The following is a 16,729-nucleotide window of genomic DNA, read 5'->3' on the forward strand; positions in this document are numbered from 1 at the left end:
CTTCTTTTATTATTATTATACTTTAAGTTCTGGGGTACGTGTGCAGAACGTGCAGGTTTGTTACATAGGTAGACACGTGCCATGGTGGTTTGCTGCATCCGTCACCCTGTCATCTACATTAGGTATTTCTCCTAATGCTATCCCTCCCCTAGCCCCCCACCCCCTGCTAGCCCTCCCCTAGCCCAACACTGCCCGACAGGCCCCAGTGTGTGATGTTCCCCTCTCTGTGTCCATGCGTTCTCATTGTTCACCACCCACTTACAAGTGAACATGTGGTGTTTGGTTTTTTGTTCTTGTGTCAGTTTGCTGAAAATGATGGTTTCCAGCTTTATCCATGTCCCTGCAAAAGATATGAACTCATCCTTTTTTATGGCTGCATAGTATTCCAAGAGAACCCCCCCTTAAACATACTGTTTTTCAAGCTTCCCGTTGACATCGATTGTGGACATTCTATTTTTTTGATACGCAGTCTCGCCCTGTCATCTGGGCTGGAGTACAGTGGCACAATCATGGCCCATTGCAGCCTTGAATTCTGGGGCTCAAGCCATCCTCCTGCCTCAGCCTCCAAAGCACTGGGATTACAGGCATGAGCCACTGTGTCCAGCCTTTGTGGATATATTTTTTAAAATCACCACATCAAATGAAAAAAATATGTATCTTTTATAATCTAATTTTAAGTGATCTGTGTTAAAGGATGATTTTAATATGCCTGTAAGAAAACATATTAGCATTCTGGTTTTAAAGTAGAGGTGGCCAGAAGTCACAGTCTTGGGCAGGATGGCGCAAGTGACTTCATGCTTTAAATACATAAAATTGGTAGACAAAATGTGAGCATGGAGAGCCAAAAAGTCTCAGCTCAAAAGCAAATCATCACCTGTGAGGACCAGAAATGATCCAGAGCTGCCAGGTGAGGGCAGAAGCTGCCCTTGACCCACCAAGTACCTTGGTTTGCACAGTGCAGCTGAGACCTGAACACAGCAGATGCGAACAGCCCAGAGGTAGTGCTTAGACAGGAGCTGTCAACACGGCTAGAGTGGAGCGTTAATAAGGAGATGATTAACACCTTCAAGAAGCTCTGAGAACTGCCTGGAAGGCTGGGGATGAGATGTCTTAGACAGTGGCTACTGCTAAGGCACCTGGCGGGAGTGTAAAAATGTGCGTTCCTGGGCCCCACCCCCTCAGAGTCTGGGAAGAGGCCTGGAGATGCATATTTTAAAAAGATCCCCAGGTGATTCTGAGAGCAAGACTCCTCCTTGAGAGACGCTATCCTGGTAGAAAATAAGTGAACTTTAAAAAAATAATAGCTGACCCAAGTTAAACTGGGATAAGGGTATCTAACTGGACCGAGGAGGTTTTTCCATTGGATGCCTTCAATTGGCTGCCTTAAAATATTTTTTAGTAAAATATGCATAACATAAAATTTACCTTTTTTTTTTTTTTTTTTTTTTTGAGATGGAGTCTTGCTTTGTTGCCAGGCTAGAGTGCAGTGGCTCGATCTTGGCTTACTGCAACTTCCGCTTCCCAGGTTTAAGAGATTCTAGTACCTCAGCCTCCCAAGTGGCTAGGATTACAGGCACGCACCACCACACCCAGCTAATTTTTGTATTTTTAGTAGAGATGGGGCTTCACCATGTTGGCCAGGATGGTCTCTATCCTGACTTCATGATCCGCCTGCTTCGGTCTCCCAAAGAGTTGGGATTACAGACGTGAGCCACTGCACCGGGCCAAAATTTACCATTTTAGCCATTTCAAAGTATTCAATTCAGTGACAGTAAGTACATCCACAGTATTTTGCAGCCACAAGACTGGCTGGACAGGGTACAATAGACCCCTGTCTAGTTCCATTGCACCCTCCTTGCCCCTGGCAGCCACAACCTGCTTTCTGTACCTATGGGTTTGCCTTTTCTGGATATTTCATGTAAATGGAATCATACAGTATGTGTTTGTGTGTGTGTGTGTGTATGCGTCTGGCTACTTTCAGTTAGCATAATGTTTTCAAGGTTCATCTGTGTTGAAATATGCATTGGTCTTCCATTGCTTTTTGTGGTTGAATAGCATTGCGTTTTATGGATAGATCACCTTTTATTGATTCATTGATTAGTTGGTGGACATTTGGGTTGATATCATCTGTTGGTTTTTGTGAACGATGCTGTATTCAAGTAGAAATTTTGGTTTGAATGCTTGCTTCCAGTGTTGTTTTTTGGGCATATAGCTAGGTGTGGAATTAGTGGGTCGCGTGATAATTCTATGTTTAACTTGTTGAGAGTCCAAATCCCTGCCAAACTCTTTTCCACAGTGGAAGCACCAGCTGTGTATAAGGGTTCCAGTTTCTTCATAGTTTCACCAACACTTATTTTTCACTTTAAAAAATACAGCCATCCCATGGGTATGAATTGGTATATTATTGTGCTTTTGATTTTCATTTCCTTGATGACAAATAACATTAAGCATCCTTCTATGTACTTCTTGGCAAATATATGGCTTTTGAGTGAAAAGTTACTCAGATGCTGGGCTGGTGTTGGGGCTGGGGTGGCTGCAGAGACGTTCATTAAAGGATACAAAATATCATCTAGAAGCAGTCAGTTCAAGAGATCTATTGTACAATGTAGTGATGATGTTACCAGTTAATACCAATATATGGTAATCTTTAAAAATGCAAAGAGAGGGCTGGGCATGGTGGCTCATGCCTGTAATCCCAGCACTTTGGGAGACCGAGATGGGTGGATGATCATGAGGTCAGGAGTTTGAGACCAGCCTGGCCAAGATGTTGAAACCCTATCTCTACTAAAAATACAAAAAATTAGCTGGTCACAGTGGCACACATCTGTAATCCCAGCTACTCAGGAGGCTGAGGCAGGAAAATCGCTTGAACCTGGGAGGTGGAGGTTGCAGTGAGCCGAGAGCGTGCCATTGCACTCCAGCCTGCGTGACAGAGTGAGACTCCATCTCAAAAATAAATAAATAAATAATGCTAAGAGAGTCCTGCTCAGAGACTCCCACCTATAATTCCAGCACTTTGGGAGGGTGAGGTGGGAGGATTGCTTGAGCCTGGCGGGGTTCAAGACTAACCTGGGCAACATAGCGAGACCCTGTCTCTATTAAAACAAAATGCTAAGAGACTAGATGTAAGTGTTCTTATCACAAAAACTAACCTATGTGAGGTAATACGCCTTTGTTAGCTAGCTGGATTTAGCTATGCCACAACGTATATATACGTCAAAACATGTTGTACGCAACAAACACACAGCTTATTTGTCAATTATTAAAAAAAAGTTGGGGGGAAGCACAGTGGCTTACGCCTGTAATCCCAGCACTTTGGGAGGCCGAGGCGGGCAGATCACAAGGTCAGGAGTTTGAGACCAGCCTGAGCAACATGGCAAAACCCTCTACTTAATTAGCTGGGTGTGGTGGCAGGTGTGTGTAATCCCAGCTACTCAGAAGGCTGAGGCAGGAGAATTGCTTGAACCCAGGAGGCGGAGGTTGTAGTGAGCCAAGATCATGCCACTGCACTTCAGCCTGGGTGGCAGAGCAAGACTCTGTCTCAAGAAAAACAAAACAAAACAAAACAAAACAAAACAAAACAGAAAAGAATAAAGGAAATAATTTTTGAAAACTTATTCATTTGGGTGGTGTTTTCCTCCACAGGCGTGAGTTTTGTGTGCAGTGACTGAGACTGCAGGCGCCAGGGGCAGACAGCCCAGGGCTCTAGTCTACATTCTCTGGCAGGAATTTGGGTAAACCTGACGTCTCTGTGCCGCCTGCCCTGCTGTAAAATGGAGATGAGAACAGTGGCTTCACCATTGGGCTTTGTGGGACTCGAGGGGGACTCGTGGAGCATCTGGGCACAAAGCAAGCACTCTGGAGTCATTCATCATTGCCACTGTGGTCACAAGCGAGGAGATCGGTGATTATTTCCATGCGTCTTCCTTGTGGGTCTAGCAGGCTGCCTTAGCTTCCTCAGAGGAGGAAGATTGTCTGCAGGAATACGCATTGGTTGCTCATCCGCTGTTCGAGGCCCAGGCGGCCCTTAGTAGGTTGCTGGGGGCAGCAGGCAGGTCTTTGGTTCATTGTGTTTCTTGCTTGACTTTTGTTACTTCTGGTCCAACCTCCAACTTACTTTTGCAGGTAAGGGAGCGCTGTTTCACTAGTGCAGTGCCTAAGAAAGCTGGTGGCTGAGACAGTTCCCAGCTTTTCATACCGCTGCTCTTTGGGTCTCCTCGTGAGCCTCAGCCACCAGAATCAGGTTCCAGGTTTTCCTGTGGCAGCATCCCCCTGCAATGGTTCAGAGCCGATGGCAGGAGCTAGCCTCATACCTCTCTGGCTTTAGCATCTGAGATACTGTTTTCACCGTGTTGCTCTTTTACATGTTTAAACCTCCTGAAGTTGATGGGCCTGTGTTGAGATGCAGTGAGTAGAGTTTCCAAATTGGGAAGCAGTTTTTTTTTCTTTCTTTCTTTCTTTTTTTTTTTTTTTTGGTAGAGACGGGGTTTCACCATGTTGACCAGGACAGTCTCGATCTCTTGACCTGGTGATCCACCCGCCTTGGCCTCCTAAAGTGCTGGGATTATAGGCGTGAGCCACCGTGCCCAGCCTGGGAAGCAGTTTTTAATAGAATTCTTGTTTGCCTTCAATTAGGAAAATTTTTGTATAGAGCTGCTCAAGAATGATATTCTGGAAACTTCTTTTGCAAACTCTCAGTACACCTCTTCAGAGAGGCAGTGTGGTGCTGTGCCCAGAGCAAGGGGGTTTGGCAGTAGATGGATCTGGGTTCGAATCCTGGGTCCATCCCTTACCAGTTGTGGGACTTAAACAAGTTACTTAATCTTTTGGCGCCTCGGGTTCTTCACCAATGAAGTGAGAAGGATAATGGAGCATAGCACCTGGCAGAGGATGGCTGTTGGTCACACGAGCCTATAAAAATTGAGCATCGTGACTTTTAATGTGGTCGAATATACATAACGCAAAATTTACCATTTGAATCACTTTTAAGCTTACAGTTCCGTGGCATTCATTACAATGTGTTTAACATTTCCTTATTTCCTTTTTAGAAGAGTTTAGGCTCCCTCATCTTACTGGTCCCTGAAGGTTGTCTCCTGCTTCCCTTCCCTACCTTCTTGCAGCAGGCTGGGCAGTTCAGTTCAGCAGAGTGCTAATTGCTCTCCGGAGTGGAAGTTCTTTAACCCAGGGGGAAGTATAGGTACCTGTGAGGCTTGGCTATTAATAGAGGATTTCTCAGGGTCATTAAGTGATTATGCGGAAGGCATTAACTGGCCTCTGTTTTTGAAGGGAGGAGGAGTCTTCTGTTTACGAAGATATTTTACGGTTTATTAACACTTCTCTGAGTAGGGGATGGGGAGAAAAGGATTCAGATTCTTTTTTGCTGTTTGTAGAAACTCTAGGAAGAAGAGGAATTTGAAACTGTTTAACCATCGTGTCTTCAGGTTATTTCAGCACTTCTTTAATCTGTTCTTTGGAAACGTGCTGTAATAAATGCACTGCTTTGGAGATATTCTGACATTGCTATTGCCTCCTTCCCTCCTTCATAAGTGTCATAATTTCCAAGATCTGCCTTATTCTTTACTTACTGTCTTTATGGAACTGTAAACTTTGGTGGGGGAGGGGGCTTTAATACATTCACAGGGTCAGTGATGTGTGTGTAATATTTTTAAAGAACAGTACACAAATCAGCATCTTTGTATTGAATTTCTCATCAGATGACCTATTAAATGTTCTTACAAAACACAAATAAAGTGATTGTGCCAGACTACAAATTACTATTCTTTCTATAATTCCAGTGTTGGAATATCTTTTTAAATTATTTTTTGAAAGAAAAAAATTTTTTTATAGCAATGGGGTCTCACTGTGTTGCCTAGGCTGGTCTCAAACCACAGGCTTCAAGCAGTCCTTCTGCTTGGGCCTGCCAGAGTGATAGGATTATAAGCGTGAGCCACTATGCCGGGCTAGAACATCTTTTATTAATGCAGTCTTAAAAAAACCCAACCTCCCTAATGAAATAATGGATGGAGGCAGTGTTGATCAGTGACTGCTTAGTCATTATGTGAAGAGTTGATGAGGAGCCTTGTAATGGGTGGAGAGGGCTGTCACCTCTTAAGCCCTTGACAAATTTTAGTATCACTCAGAATAGGACATTGAGAAATCAGGCACCTCCTGCTGTGATACAGTGGAATTACAGAGGACCCCCTAGAGAGTATTCTTGCCAAAAACATTGATTCTGAACCTAATGAAGCCTCTTGATCTAACAACCAGTTTATCAGAAATTTGGGGGAAGAACATATTCAATGACACCATGAGAAGATAGTCAGCCAAATACAGAATGTGGACTGTCTACAGGGACAAGTGACCTCTCTTCAACAAGTAAATAGTGAGAGCTTAAAAAAGGGAGAAAAAAAAAGAGGAGAAAACTGTTATAAAGTTAAAGAGACCTAAGAGACACATGAACCAAAGCAATGTGTGTACGTTGTTTGGATTCTGGTTAGAAGAAAGCAATTGTACTGGTACACAACAATATTTTTGTACAATAACAAGCTCTGTCGGGCCTTTTTTATAAGGACAGTAATGCTATTCATGAGGCATTGGGGTCCTCATGACCTATTCACCTCCCAAAGGCCACCAAGGAAAACCAAGTTTGAAATGCATAATTAGTGTTTGCTTCAGCAGCCCATATACTAAAATTGGAACGATACAGAGAAGATTAGCATGGTCCCTGTGCAAGGATGACACCCAAATTCGTGAGGTGTTCCATATTAAAAAAAAAAAAAAGAAATGAGATACATAATTAGGTGATATTAGGAATTATTTTGAATTTTGTTGGGTGTGATAATTATATTGTGGTTATGATTTTTGAAAAGTCCTTATCAGAGATGCTAAAGGATTTATAGAAATGAATGATGTCTAGGATGTGCTGTATTTGTGTTTTAAAAATAAAGTTTTTCGGGTTGAAGTTGAGTATTGGGTTCTAGTCTTTCCACTTTTGTGTATGTCTGAAACTTTTATAATAAAATGTTTAATCATTTTTTTTGAGAGAGGGTCTCACTCTGTCACCCATGCTGGAGTACGGTGGCTGAGATCTCAGCTCACTGCAGCCTCTGCCTCCCAGGTTCAAGCTATTCTCCCGCCTTAGCCTTCAGAATAGCTGGAATTACAGGTGTGCGGCACCACGCCCAGCTAATTTTTGCATTTTTAGTAGACACAGGTTTTTGCCATGTTGGCCCGGCTGGTCTTGAACTCTTGTCCTCAGGTGATCCACCCATCTCGGTCTCCCAAAGTGCTGGGATTACAGGCATGAGCCACTGTGCCCGGCCTATAATAAAAAGTTTAAAATGCCAAAATTGGGTTGTTTGGCAGCATTTAAACATTTTATCGTAATAGCAAAAACAAGCATAGAACTCTACATGGAAGGGACTGCAGCTTTAGAAAATTGCCTTCTGGCTTATCTATAGATTCGATCTGGTTAGTTTCTCGTCAAATTCATATTTACATTAACTTCATGTCATTCCTTATCATGGAGTCCCACAGAGCCCTCAAATAAACCAAGAGAAGTCATCATTATAGACACTTAGAGAGTTAATGCTATGGATAATTGCTAATCAGTAGGCTCTTCATACCAATAAGCAGGCAGAACAGGGGGTTTGAGAAAGATTGCCAGTGAATGGAAATAAATTAAGGAAGGATGAGAATGAATAATATGTATGCTTGACTGAATTGGATTACAGAAGTCTATGTAACTGGCACTCAGTGTGGTATGTGTCTTAGTCTGTTTGGGCTGCTATAACAAAATAGCTTGGACTGGGCCATTTATAGACAATAGAAATTTATCACTCACAGTTCTGGACGCTGAGAAGTCCAAGATCAAGATCATACATAGCAGACTCGGTTTCTGATGAGGGCTTGTTGCTCATAGACAGCGCCTCCTGTGTGTCCTTATATGGCAGAAAACTCTCTCGGGCTTTTTAAATAAGAACACTAATCCTTTTCATGATTAGGGGCCCTCATGACCTAATCAACTCCCAAAGGACCCTTCTTCTTCTTCTTTTTCTTTTTTGAGACAGAGTTTTGCTCTTGTTGCCCAGGCTGGAGTGCAATGGTGAGATCTTGGCTTACTGCAACCTCCGCCTCCCGGGTTCAAGTGATTCTCCTGCCTCAACCTCCTCAGTAGCTGGGATTACAGGCACCCGCCACCATGCCCAGCTAATTTTGTATTTTTATTAGAGACAGGGTTTCTCCATGTTGGTCAGGCTGGTCTCAAACTCTCAACCTCAGATGACCTGCCCACCTTGGCCTCCCAAAATGCTGGGATTATAGGTGTGAACCCCCGTGCCTGACAGGCCCTATGTCTTAATACCAACAGCTCAGGGTTAGGTTTGAACATATGAATTTTAGGGTGACACAAATATTCAGACTATAGCAGTATGATTGCTAAAGTTGGCCCCTCCTGACTGCAGCAGAGCACCCTTAAATGAACGTGTTACTGAAGGGCTTGGAGGTCAAACTCCCCCCACCTTCCTTGATATCATTTGACCCCAATGATCATCTTTCTACAGGTAATCACCAATCTGTATCGTTGGCCCAGATTTCTCTCTCAAACCGTAGAGTCACATTTCCATCCACCCCAAGTTGGCACCTCACCTTCCATTTGAGCTTCAAATGACAGGTTCCCCTTGGTGACCCACACCATTCATATCAGCCATTTGCACATCTGTCAATCTCCTTCCCACTTCAGGCCGCTGCACTCGCCACCCCCTCTGCCTGCAGCAACCTTCCTGTCTCTTTCTCTCTCAGCTCCTCATCCTTTCCTGACCTTCCTTGTCTGTCATTCTCCATCCCAGCACCTTGCTTATTTCCTTACCAGTCTTCTCAGTTCATCATTATTGTCTGTCTCCTTTTCTCAACCATGAAGTTGTGAACAGGGGACCTTTCCATCTTGGCTAACACTTCATACCCTGCGCTAAGCTCACATGGCTGGTAGTATTTGTTGGACTTTGAATAAATGAATGTTAGTCTTTGGGTTGGACAATGGGAGGCACGCTGATGAGACACAGCCTCTTCCTTCAAGTAGCTCGTGATCTGGGGTGGGGTGAGGGGGACAAGTGAGTAATGAGGAAACCAAGGATACAACTTCAGTGTCATGAGAAAAGCACATGCAGAGTTCTGGGGAAGATGGAAAAGGGGGTTCTCGGGTATGATAGGAGTTAGGGGAAGGAAGAGAGGCCAGTACCAGTAAAGGGAACAGTCTGCAAAGGCGTGGTGGTCAGAGCACGCGTCGAATGGTTGGGGCATGGGCTGCTGTGGGGAAGGGGGATCCTAGTGGGACAGGCAGGAATGGGGAGCTGAAGGCTCTTTTGTGTATCAGCTGAGGGCTTTGGATTTCTGAAGGCTTTTAAGAGCCACTGGAGGATTTTAAGAATAAATGACTTAGTTCGATTGTTTCTTTTCTTTTAGATGAACTTCATGTATACAGAATGGATTGATCAGCTCTGTGTGTTAGAAAACTCGAGATGGATTGGAATAGGCTAGAGGAGACTGCAGAGCTTAGGGTGGGTTATGGCTGGTAGAGAGAGACCATAGCCTGTCTGATTACCATGGCCAGGAACACACACCTCTGATCAGGGCCAGAGCAGTGACAGGACGGGGTTTCTCAGCACACCTTCCCTTGGCCCACAGCCCCAGCGTTTGGGGTGTGTGTGTTGGGGGGGTGGGGGGAGTCACACATCTCTAGTGACACTGCTTGGACAAGTTGGGAACTTGCCATGCTGGAAGTACTGCCCCCCTTTGCATATAGGGCTTATCACACCACCTAAGACGCACTATAGACGCCATTTAAAAGGATGTTTGTGGATGCCGTGGCCTCTCCTGGTTTCCGAACCAAACTCAGAGCGGGCGAGGAAGCAGGCGATGTCTGTGGTCTCAGGACACCTCTGCCTCCTGCGCTCCAGTGTCATGGAAAGCCTGTCTCCCACAGAAGCTGTGCAAGGCGGGGTTCTGAGCAGGTCTTCATAAGGTCTAAGTTAATTGGTGGCGGTGGGAGGAAGGCGTGTGAGGGTCAACAGTGCTAGCAGGACCTGGCTGTGGGCACGAGATGTTAAGTGGCATATGGGGGAGGGTCAGAGTTTTTTAGGAGCCTGTTGAATACTAAGGTGGAATTGCCTAGTGGGCAGTTGGAACTGTGACTTAGAATCAGCTGTGACTTTTCGTTGTCTTCCCCATCCATCCCGTTGGTGCTGAATTTGATCATCTATCTTACCTTAGTGCAGCCTCTCGGACTTGGAACTTCTTTTCTGTTGCCTTCACTGTCCTGATCACACTCCTGGCCCCATCAGCCATGCATATCTGTGTGTATGATGGAGCACTATTTTATGCTTCTTTCTGCTCTCCCAGATTGATTTTTCCGCAGGATAACTTTGGTCAAAAAGCTGCTGTGCTCAAAATATCCGATTGCGCCCTATTGTCTGTCGACGTTCTCACACCCTTGGGCCAACTTTTCTAGTATTATTCTCTCCAGCCAAATCCAGCCACTGCAGACACATCCCACTTTGTCCAGATATGGTGCCTTTGTCCTTGCTGCTGCTTCCAGCTGGTGTGACCCCTCTCTCCCTTAAGCCTCCTGATCCCTTGATATAAAATAAAAGCTTAATTTAGAGCCGAATTAAGGCATTGAGCCTGCTGCATAAGCTGTTTACTGTTTGTTGGACTTAATACCCCCCAGGGAGGCGGTGGTGTCTCCTGGCTGCTTGGGCATTGGTGTGGATGTTCACTGCTGCTGGCTCCTGCTGTTGGGAGGCGGGAAAGTGCCTGCTCATGCTGAGTCATGGGATGTCGTGTACCACCCCTGCTCTGAGCGTAATAGGAGACAGAAGATTATCTGGAAGCTGATAGTGTCCTTTTCCCTGTTGTTCCAGGACTGTGTTTTAAATTAAATTATTTTAGAAACAGATGGTCGACAGAGAATTTTTTTTGCCTTTGTTCTTAGTGAATTGAGTTATTTAGTTGAGTTTGTTTTGGTTACTCAAAGTGCTGACGATCTTGCTTTCTAGGTTGGTGAAAGAGGATTGCGTTTTATTTGGGAAAGAATAAAGCAAAACAAAGCAAAACAGAACATCTTCTAATAAATACTGTGCACCTTGCCTTCAATTAAACCAACATTTTAATATCCTTAGCTCCTCAAATGTCATGTACAGAAGTAGTTCCTAAACCCCAACCTGGTGTTTTAGGTAGAATGGTTGAATTTTTTTTAAGTCTTGCCGTATCTGTATTTCAGTATTGTTTGGTCGCAGTCATTGTTTTCTGAAGTTACACATGAGTTCTCTTTATGTTTGGGTGAGGTCACTAATTGTTATCTGTGTCCCATCTTTAGAGAAGGAAATGGAAGCGGTGACTAATTACGAGGGATTTCTCTGGGGGAACTGAGCAAGTTGGAGATAGAACGCGCCCAGTTCTGTTCCCTGTGGAATGTTCTGGAGACTTCGGCCCCATTGTCCGTCACTAGATGGGATTGTGTTTTGCCAGTGCTGAAGAGCTGTGCTTTTTATGAGCTGGTATTTTTCCAGCTAAAACTGAAGCTGCCTACTGCTGGTATCATGACCATTTATCATTTTGGGTCTCCCCTTTCTCTTTCTGGGGAACCCCTTATGGTTTGAGGGTTACAGAAAACCTCATAGCATATGCACAGGGTCCTATTTCCCTTCCACTTGGGCAGTCAGACGTCAACACCCATTTTTCAGGTAGTAATTATCAGGGACTGCATATCTTGTTAGCAGATGAGGGAACGGAGATCCAGGAATGTGAAACGGCTCCTCCAGGTGGGCCGGGGTGAGGCCCGAGGCCTGCAGGCTCTCATCTCCAGCACACACTGTCACACCATGGTGCCTCTTATTTGAGTCAGGAATCAAAGATGTTACGTATGGCAATTCAAACATTTTAATGTTGTCTGTGACCTAATAAAAGTCAAGAAACAAAGGATGTCAAAGGAAGACTTCAAAATGAAGTTTAAGAATCTTTGTGAACTAGGCCAGGTACGGTGGCTCACACCTGTAATCCCAGCACTCTGGGAGGCTGAGGCGGGCGGATCACCTGAGGTCGGGAGTTCAAGAACAGCCTGACCAACATGGTGAAACCCTGTCTTTATTTAAAAAAAAAAAAAAAGAATCTTTGTGCACTGAAAACAGATGGGGGTGAGCTGCAGTCAGTTACTTTTCATTCACTCCCAGGCTGGTATTTTCTGTGTTGCAAGATTATCCAACTACAGCCTGAAACACTGATCTGGAAACAGCAGTTTTTCCTCCCATGGACATAGGAAACCTGTCTTCTGGTTTTAGGCAGAGCCCGGCCATCCTATCTCATTTCCATGGACGGCTCCCTCTCCTCTGCCCCTCCAGGTCTTTCACGAATTCTCCCCTCACCTGGTGTGCTCTGCCCCATCCCTCAGCCACTCCTGACTTTCTGTGGATGACCTGACCTTTTTTTTTGTTAATAGGAAATACTGGATCCAGAGGAGCCCTTTAACCAGAATTCCCACAGATTCTCACAAGTAAATCTATAAAGTTTCCCGGTCTCTGCAGTCTCTCAGTCCGTCCTCCATGGTAGTAATTTTCAGGGACACTGTCTGGTGGAGGATCAAAGGCCACTTCTTCTCTGGGTTCGCTCCTTCCCTCCTTCTTCTCTCCCTCCCTCCCTCCCTTCTCAGCCCCGAGGGCTCCTCACTGGTCCTTGCGTCTTCACTGCCATCCTGTCCTCTGCATTGCTCCATCGGCAGTGCTCTTACCCTTTTGATGTCATTTGAGTCAACCTTTGTTCCACTCATAGGTTCCAAAACACCAGTAAGAACAACCACGCTAACAAAAACCTATCCATTACTTTCTGAGTCCCATGCCCAACCTGATGAATGAGCACCTGAGGTTTTTTTTCTTTTTTATTTTGCAAGAATTTTATTTTATTTATTTTATTATTATTATTATTATTATTATTATTATTATTTTTGAGACGGAGTTTTGCTCTTGTTACCCAGGCTAGAGTGCAATGGCGCGATCTCGGCTTACCGCAACCTCCGCCTCCTGGGTTCAGGCAATTCTTCTGCCTCAGCCTCCTGAGTAGCTGGGACTACAGGCACGTGCCACCACGCCCAGCTAATTTTTTTGTATTTTTAGTAGAGACGGGGTTTCACCATGTTGACCAGGATGGTCTCGATCTCTTGACCTCGTGATCCACCCGCCTCGGCCTCCCAAAGTGCTGGGATTACAGGCTTGAGCCACCGCGCCCGGCTTATTTTATTATTTTTGAGACGGAGTCTTACTCTGTTGCCCGGGCTGGAGTGCGGTGGTGCGATCTTGGCTCACTGCAGCCTCTGCCTCCCGGGTTCAAGCGATTCTCCTGCCTCAGCCTCCCGAGTAGCTGGGATTACAGGTGTGTGCAACCATGCCTGGCTAATTTTTGTATTTTCAGTAGAGACGGGGTTTTGCCATGTTGGCCAGGCTGGTCTTCAACTCCTCACCTCAGGTGATCTGCCTGTCCTGGCCTCCCAAAGTGCTGGGATTGTAGGCATGAGCCACTACCACCTCGCTGGCCTATTTTGCAAGAATTTTAGACATAAATTTGCAAAATTAATGCACAGAGTTCCCATATACCCTCATTCAGCTTCCCCTAATAATAACATCTTACATGATCATAGTGGAGTTATGAAGTTAGCATTGGTTCAATGCCAGCCATGAAACTACAGACTTTACAGGGTTCTTCCAGTTCTTCCTCTTTTGTTCTGGAGCCCAGTCCAGACTTGCACATCACGTTTAGTTGACCCGGCTCCTCAGTCTGCTCGAGCCTGTGACAGTTCCTCTGTCTTTTCTTGCCTTTTATGACCTTGGCATTTTTGAAAGTTGAGTATTTTATAGAACATCCCTGGTACTGGGCCCATCTGATGTTTCCTCATGATGAGAGGAAGCGTTTTGCATAAGCTGCTTTGCCTTTTTAGAAACTTACATCTTTAACCAGCTCCTTGGTGATTCTTCTCTCTCATCTCAGAACCAAGCGACTTCCCCAGATCCTCCAGGTGTCTGCTCCCCTCCCCGTCGCACGCAGCAGAACTGCTCATCAAGTTGTCTGTGTGGATCCCGTTTCCTCAGCCGCCCTTTGCTAGTCAGCCTGTCTTCTGCCACCGTCAGACACGTGCATACCTAGAGGGCCTCTCCAGCCTGCATGTGCTTGATCTTTCAGGGTCATTCAGCGCAGCGACCCTTCCCGAATATTCACCAATTCTCTGTGTTCTTGTCACCTCCCATTCCTGGTTTTCCTCGGTCTCCCTGGCTTCTCCTCTTCCCATTTGCAGGTTTATCTCAGGCTCGGAAATCCATTTGCATACTTAATATTACCATGTGAATTTCCCTAAAATGAATCTCAGGCTAGTGCTTCTTAAACTTTAATGGGCACATGAATCACCTGGGGATAGTGTAAGACCTGACTTTCATGTCTTACTGTGTAAGAAATACATTTCCTGGCTGGGTGCAGTGGCTCACTTTGGGAGGCTGAGGCAGGAGGATTGCTTAAGGCTAGCAGTTTGAGACTAGCCTGGGCAACAGAGTGAGACCCTATCTCTGCAAAAGAAAGATTAAATAAATTATCTGGGTGTCATGGCACATGCCTATAGTTCCAGCTGTTTGGGAGCCTGAGCTGTGGGGGACTGCTTGAGCCCAGGAGTTCAAGGCTGCAGTGAGCTATGATTGTACTCCTGTACTCCAGCTTGGCTAACAGAGCATGACACTGTCTTTAAAAACAACAACAACAACAAAAGAAATATATTTCATAAGGCTCTAGCTGCCATAGGTAGTGATTCCTCTCATGGGTCTGAGGAAAGTACATCAAAAGCATTCTGGAAAGGGTTTACCATTCTAGATGTCATTAAGAATATTCATGATATGTGAGAGAAAGCCACAATATTAACATGAATAGAAGTTTGGAAGAAGTTGATTCGAAACCTCATGGATGACTTTCAAGAGTTCGAGACTTTGCTGGAGGTAGTGGCTGCAGATTGAGTGGAGAACCTGAATTAGAACCTGAAGATGCGACTGAACTGCTGCACTCTCATGGTCCAGTGTAAACAGATGAGGAGTCACTTCTTATGGATGAGCAAAGAAAGTGGGTTCTTGAGATGGAACCTAGTCCTGGTAAAGATGCTGTGAACATCACGGAAATGACAACAAAGGATGTAGACTGTCCCATAAGCCTAGCTGATAAAGCACTTGGCAGAATCGGAGAGGATTGACTCCAGTTTTGAAGGAAGTTCTGCTGTGGGTCTAATGCTACCAAACAGTGTCACAGGCTACAGAGGAGTCTTTCATGAAAGGAGCGGCAGTTGATGAGGCAAACTTCATTGTCTTAAGATATAGCCACCCTAACCTTTATCAGCCCCCACTCTCAGCCAGCAGCCATCAACACTGAGACAAAATACTCCACCAACAAATAGACCAACTCGCTGAAGGCTTAGGTAATTGTTAGCATTTTTTAAAAGTGTTTTTGCCTGTAAGTTTATTCAGTGCAAAACAATCCTCTCCAATTTTACTGAGGTCCATGACCAAATCCACCTGTAAACTGGAATTGGGCTGCTGACCCAGCCCCAGCCTCGGCTTTCTTGTTGGCACCAGGGGGCACAGCACTTCGTCTGCAGGTATCTCTGTTGGCTTACCCTCTTGTGAGTCTTGCAGGTCGCTCACCCTCCAGACCTTTAGGCCGAGGCCTGCCAGTCTCTGGATGGCTGCGGTGTAGAGTGGCAGGCACAGTCTCCGGGGGCAGATGAAGTTCATCACAGAGATACTGGATACCCTCATTGGTAAGGTGCCAGTAGAAATGTTTCCAGGCAAACGGTTCCTTCACGTACCCTCAGGACTTCAGAGACTGCATGGCCTTCATGACATTGAAGGTTGACACATTCTTGTCTGCCAGCTGCGGGTGCCTAGGCATGTGGACTTCCTTCTTGGCCACTATGACTCCCCTCCTTAAAAAGGAGTTCATAAATGGCAATCCAGTTCTTCATAGGCATTAACATCCCAGCGGCTGTAGGCTCTGGAGCCAGGGCTGGAAAGGAAAAAAAGCAGATAATTGTTAGCATTTTTAGCAATGAAGTATTTTTAGTTAAAGTGTGTGTGTGTGTGTGTGTGTGTGTGTGTGTGTGTGTGTGTGTCTGTGTGTATATATATATATAAATATATTTTAGACATAATGCTATTGTGTACTTAATAGACTACAGTATAGTATAAATGTAATTTTTATATGCACTGGGAAACCAAAAAATCTGTTTGACTTGCTTTATTGTGATATTTGCTTTATTAAGTTGGTCTAGGACCAAATATACAAATCTCAAAGGTGTATTTATATGTCAAGAATGCCTTTAGGCTAGGCGTGGTGGCTCACGCCTATAATCCTGGCATTATGAGAGGCTGAGTTGGGTGGATCAGGAGGAGTTCAAGACCAGCCTGGCCAACGTGCTGAAACCCTATCTCTACTAAAAATACAAAAATTAGCTGGGCGTGATGGCACATATCTGTAATCCCAGCTACTCAGGAGGTTGAGATAGGAGAATTGCTTAAACCCAGGGGGCGGAGGTTGCTGAGACTGCGCCACTGTACTCCAGCCTGGGTGACAGAGTGAGACTCCATCTCAAAAAAAAAAAAAAAAAAAAAAGCCTTTAAATCAGAAAGAAGAAGACAGACAGTCCAGGAGAAAAATGGGC

At 45.0% G+C, this 16,729-nt stretch overlaps 1 protein-coding gene, 1 non-coding gene and 1 pseudogene across 5 annotated transcripts in view; 2 read left to right on the plus strand and 1 right to left on the minus strand.

Annotated features, from left to right (window-relative positions):
* Positions 1 to 16,729, plus strand: part of KIAA1549 (KIAA1549 ortholog) — a 151,534-nt gene that overhangs the window by 38,041 nt on the left and 96,764 nt on the right. The gene's annotated exons all lie outside the window — the stretch shown is intronic.
* Positions 6,663 to 6,769, plus strand: LOC120365431 (U6 spliceosomal RNA). Its single transcript, XR_005580373.1, has one exon. It is a non-coding gene; the product is annotated as a U6 spliceosomal RNA (small nuclear RNA).
* LOC120365353 (small ribosomal subunit protein eS10-like) lies at positions 15,559 to 16,045 on the minus strand (annotated as a pseudogene).

Source organism: Saimiri boliviensis, chromosome 10, assembly GCF_048565385.1.
Source record: "Saimiri boliviensis isolate mSaiBol1 chromosome 10, mSaiBol1.pri, whole genome shotgun sequence".
Lineage (NCBI taxonomy): Eukaryota > Metazoa > Chordata > Mammalia > Primates > Cebidae > Saimiri > Saimiri boliviensis.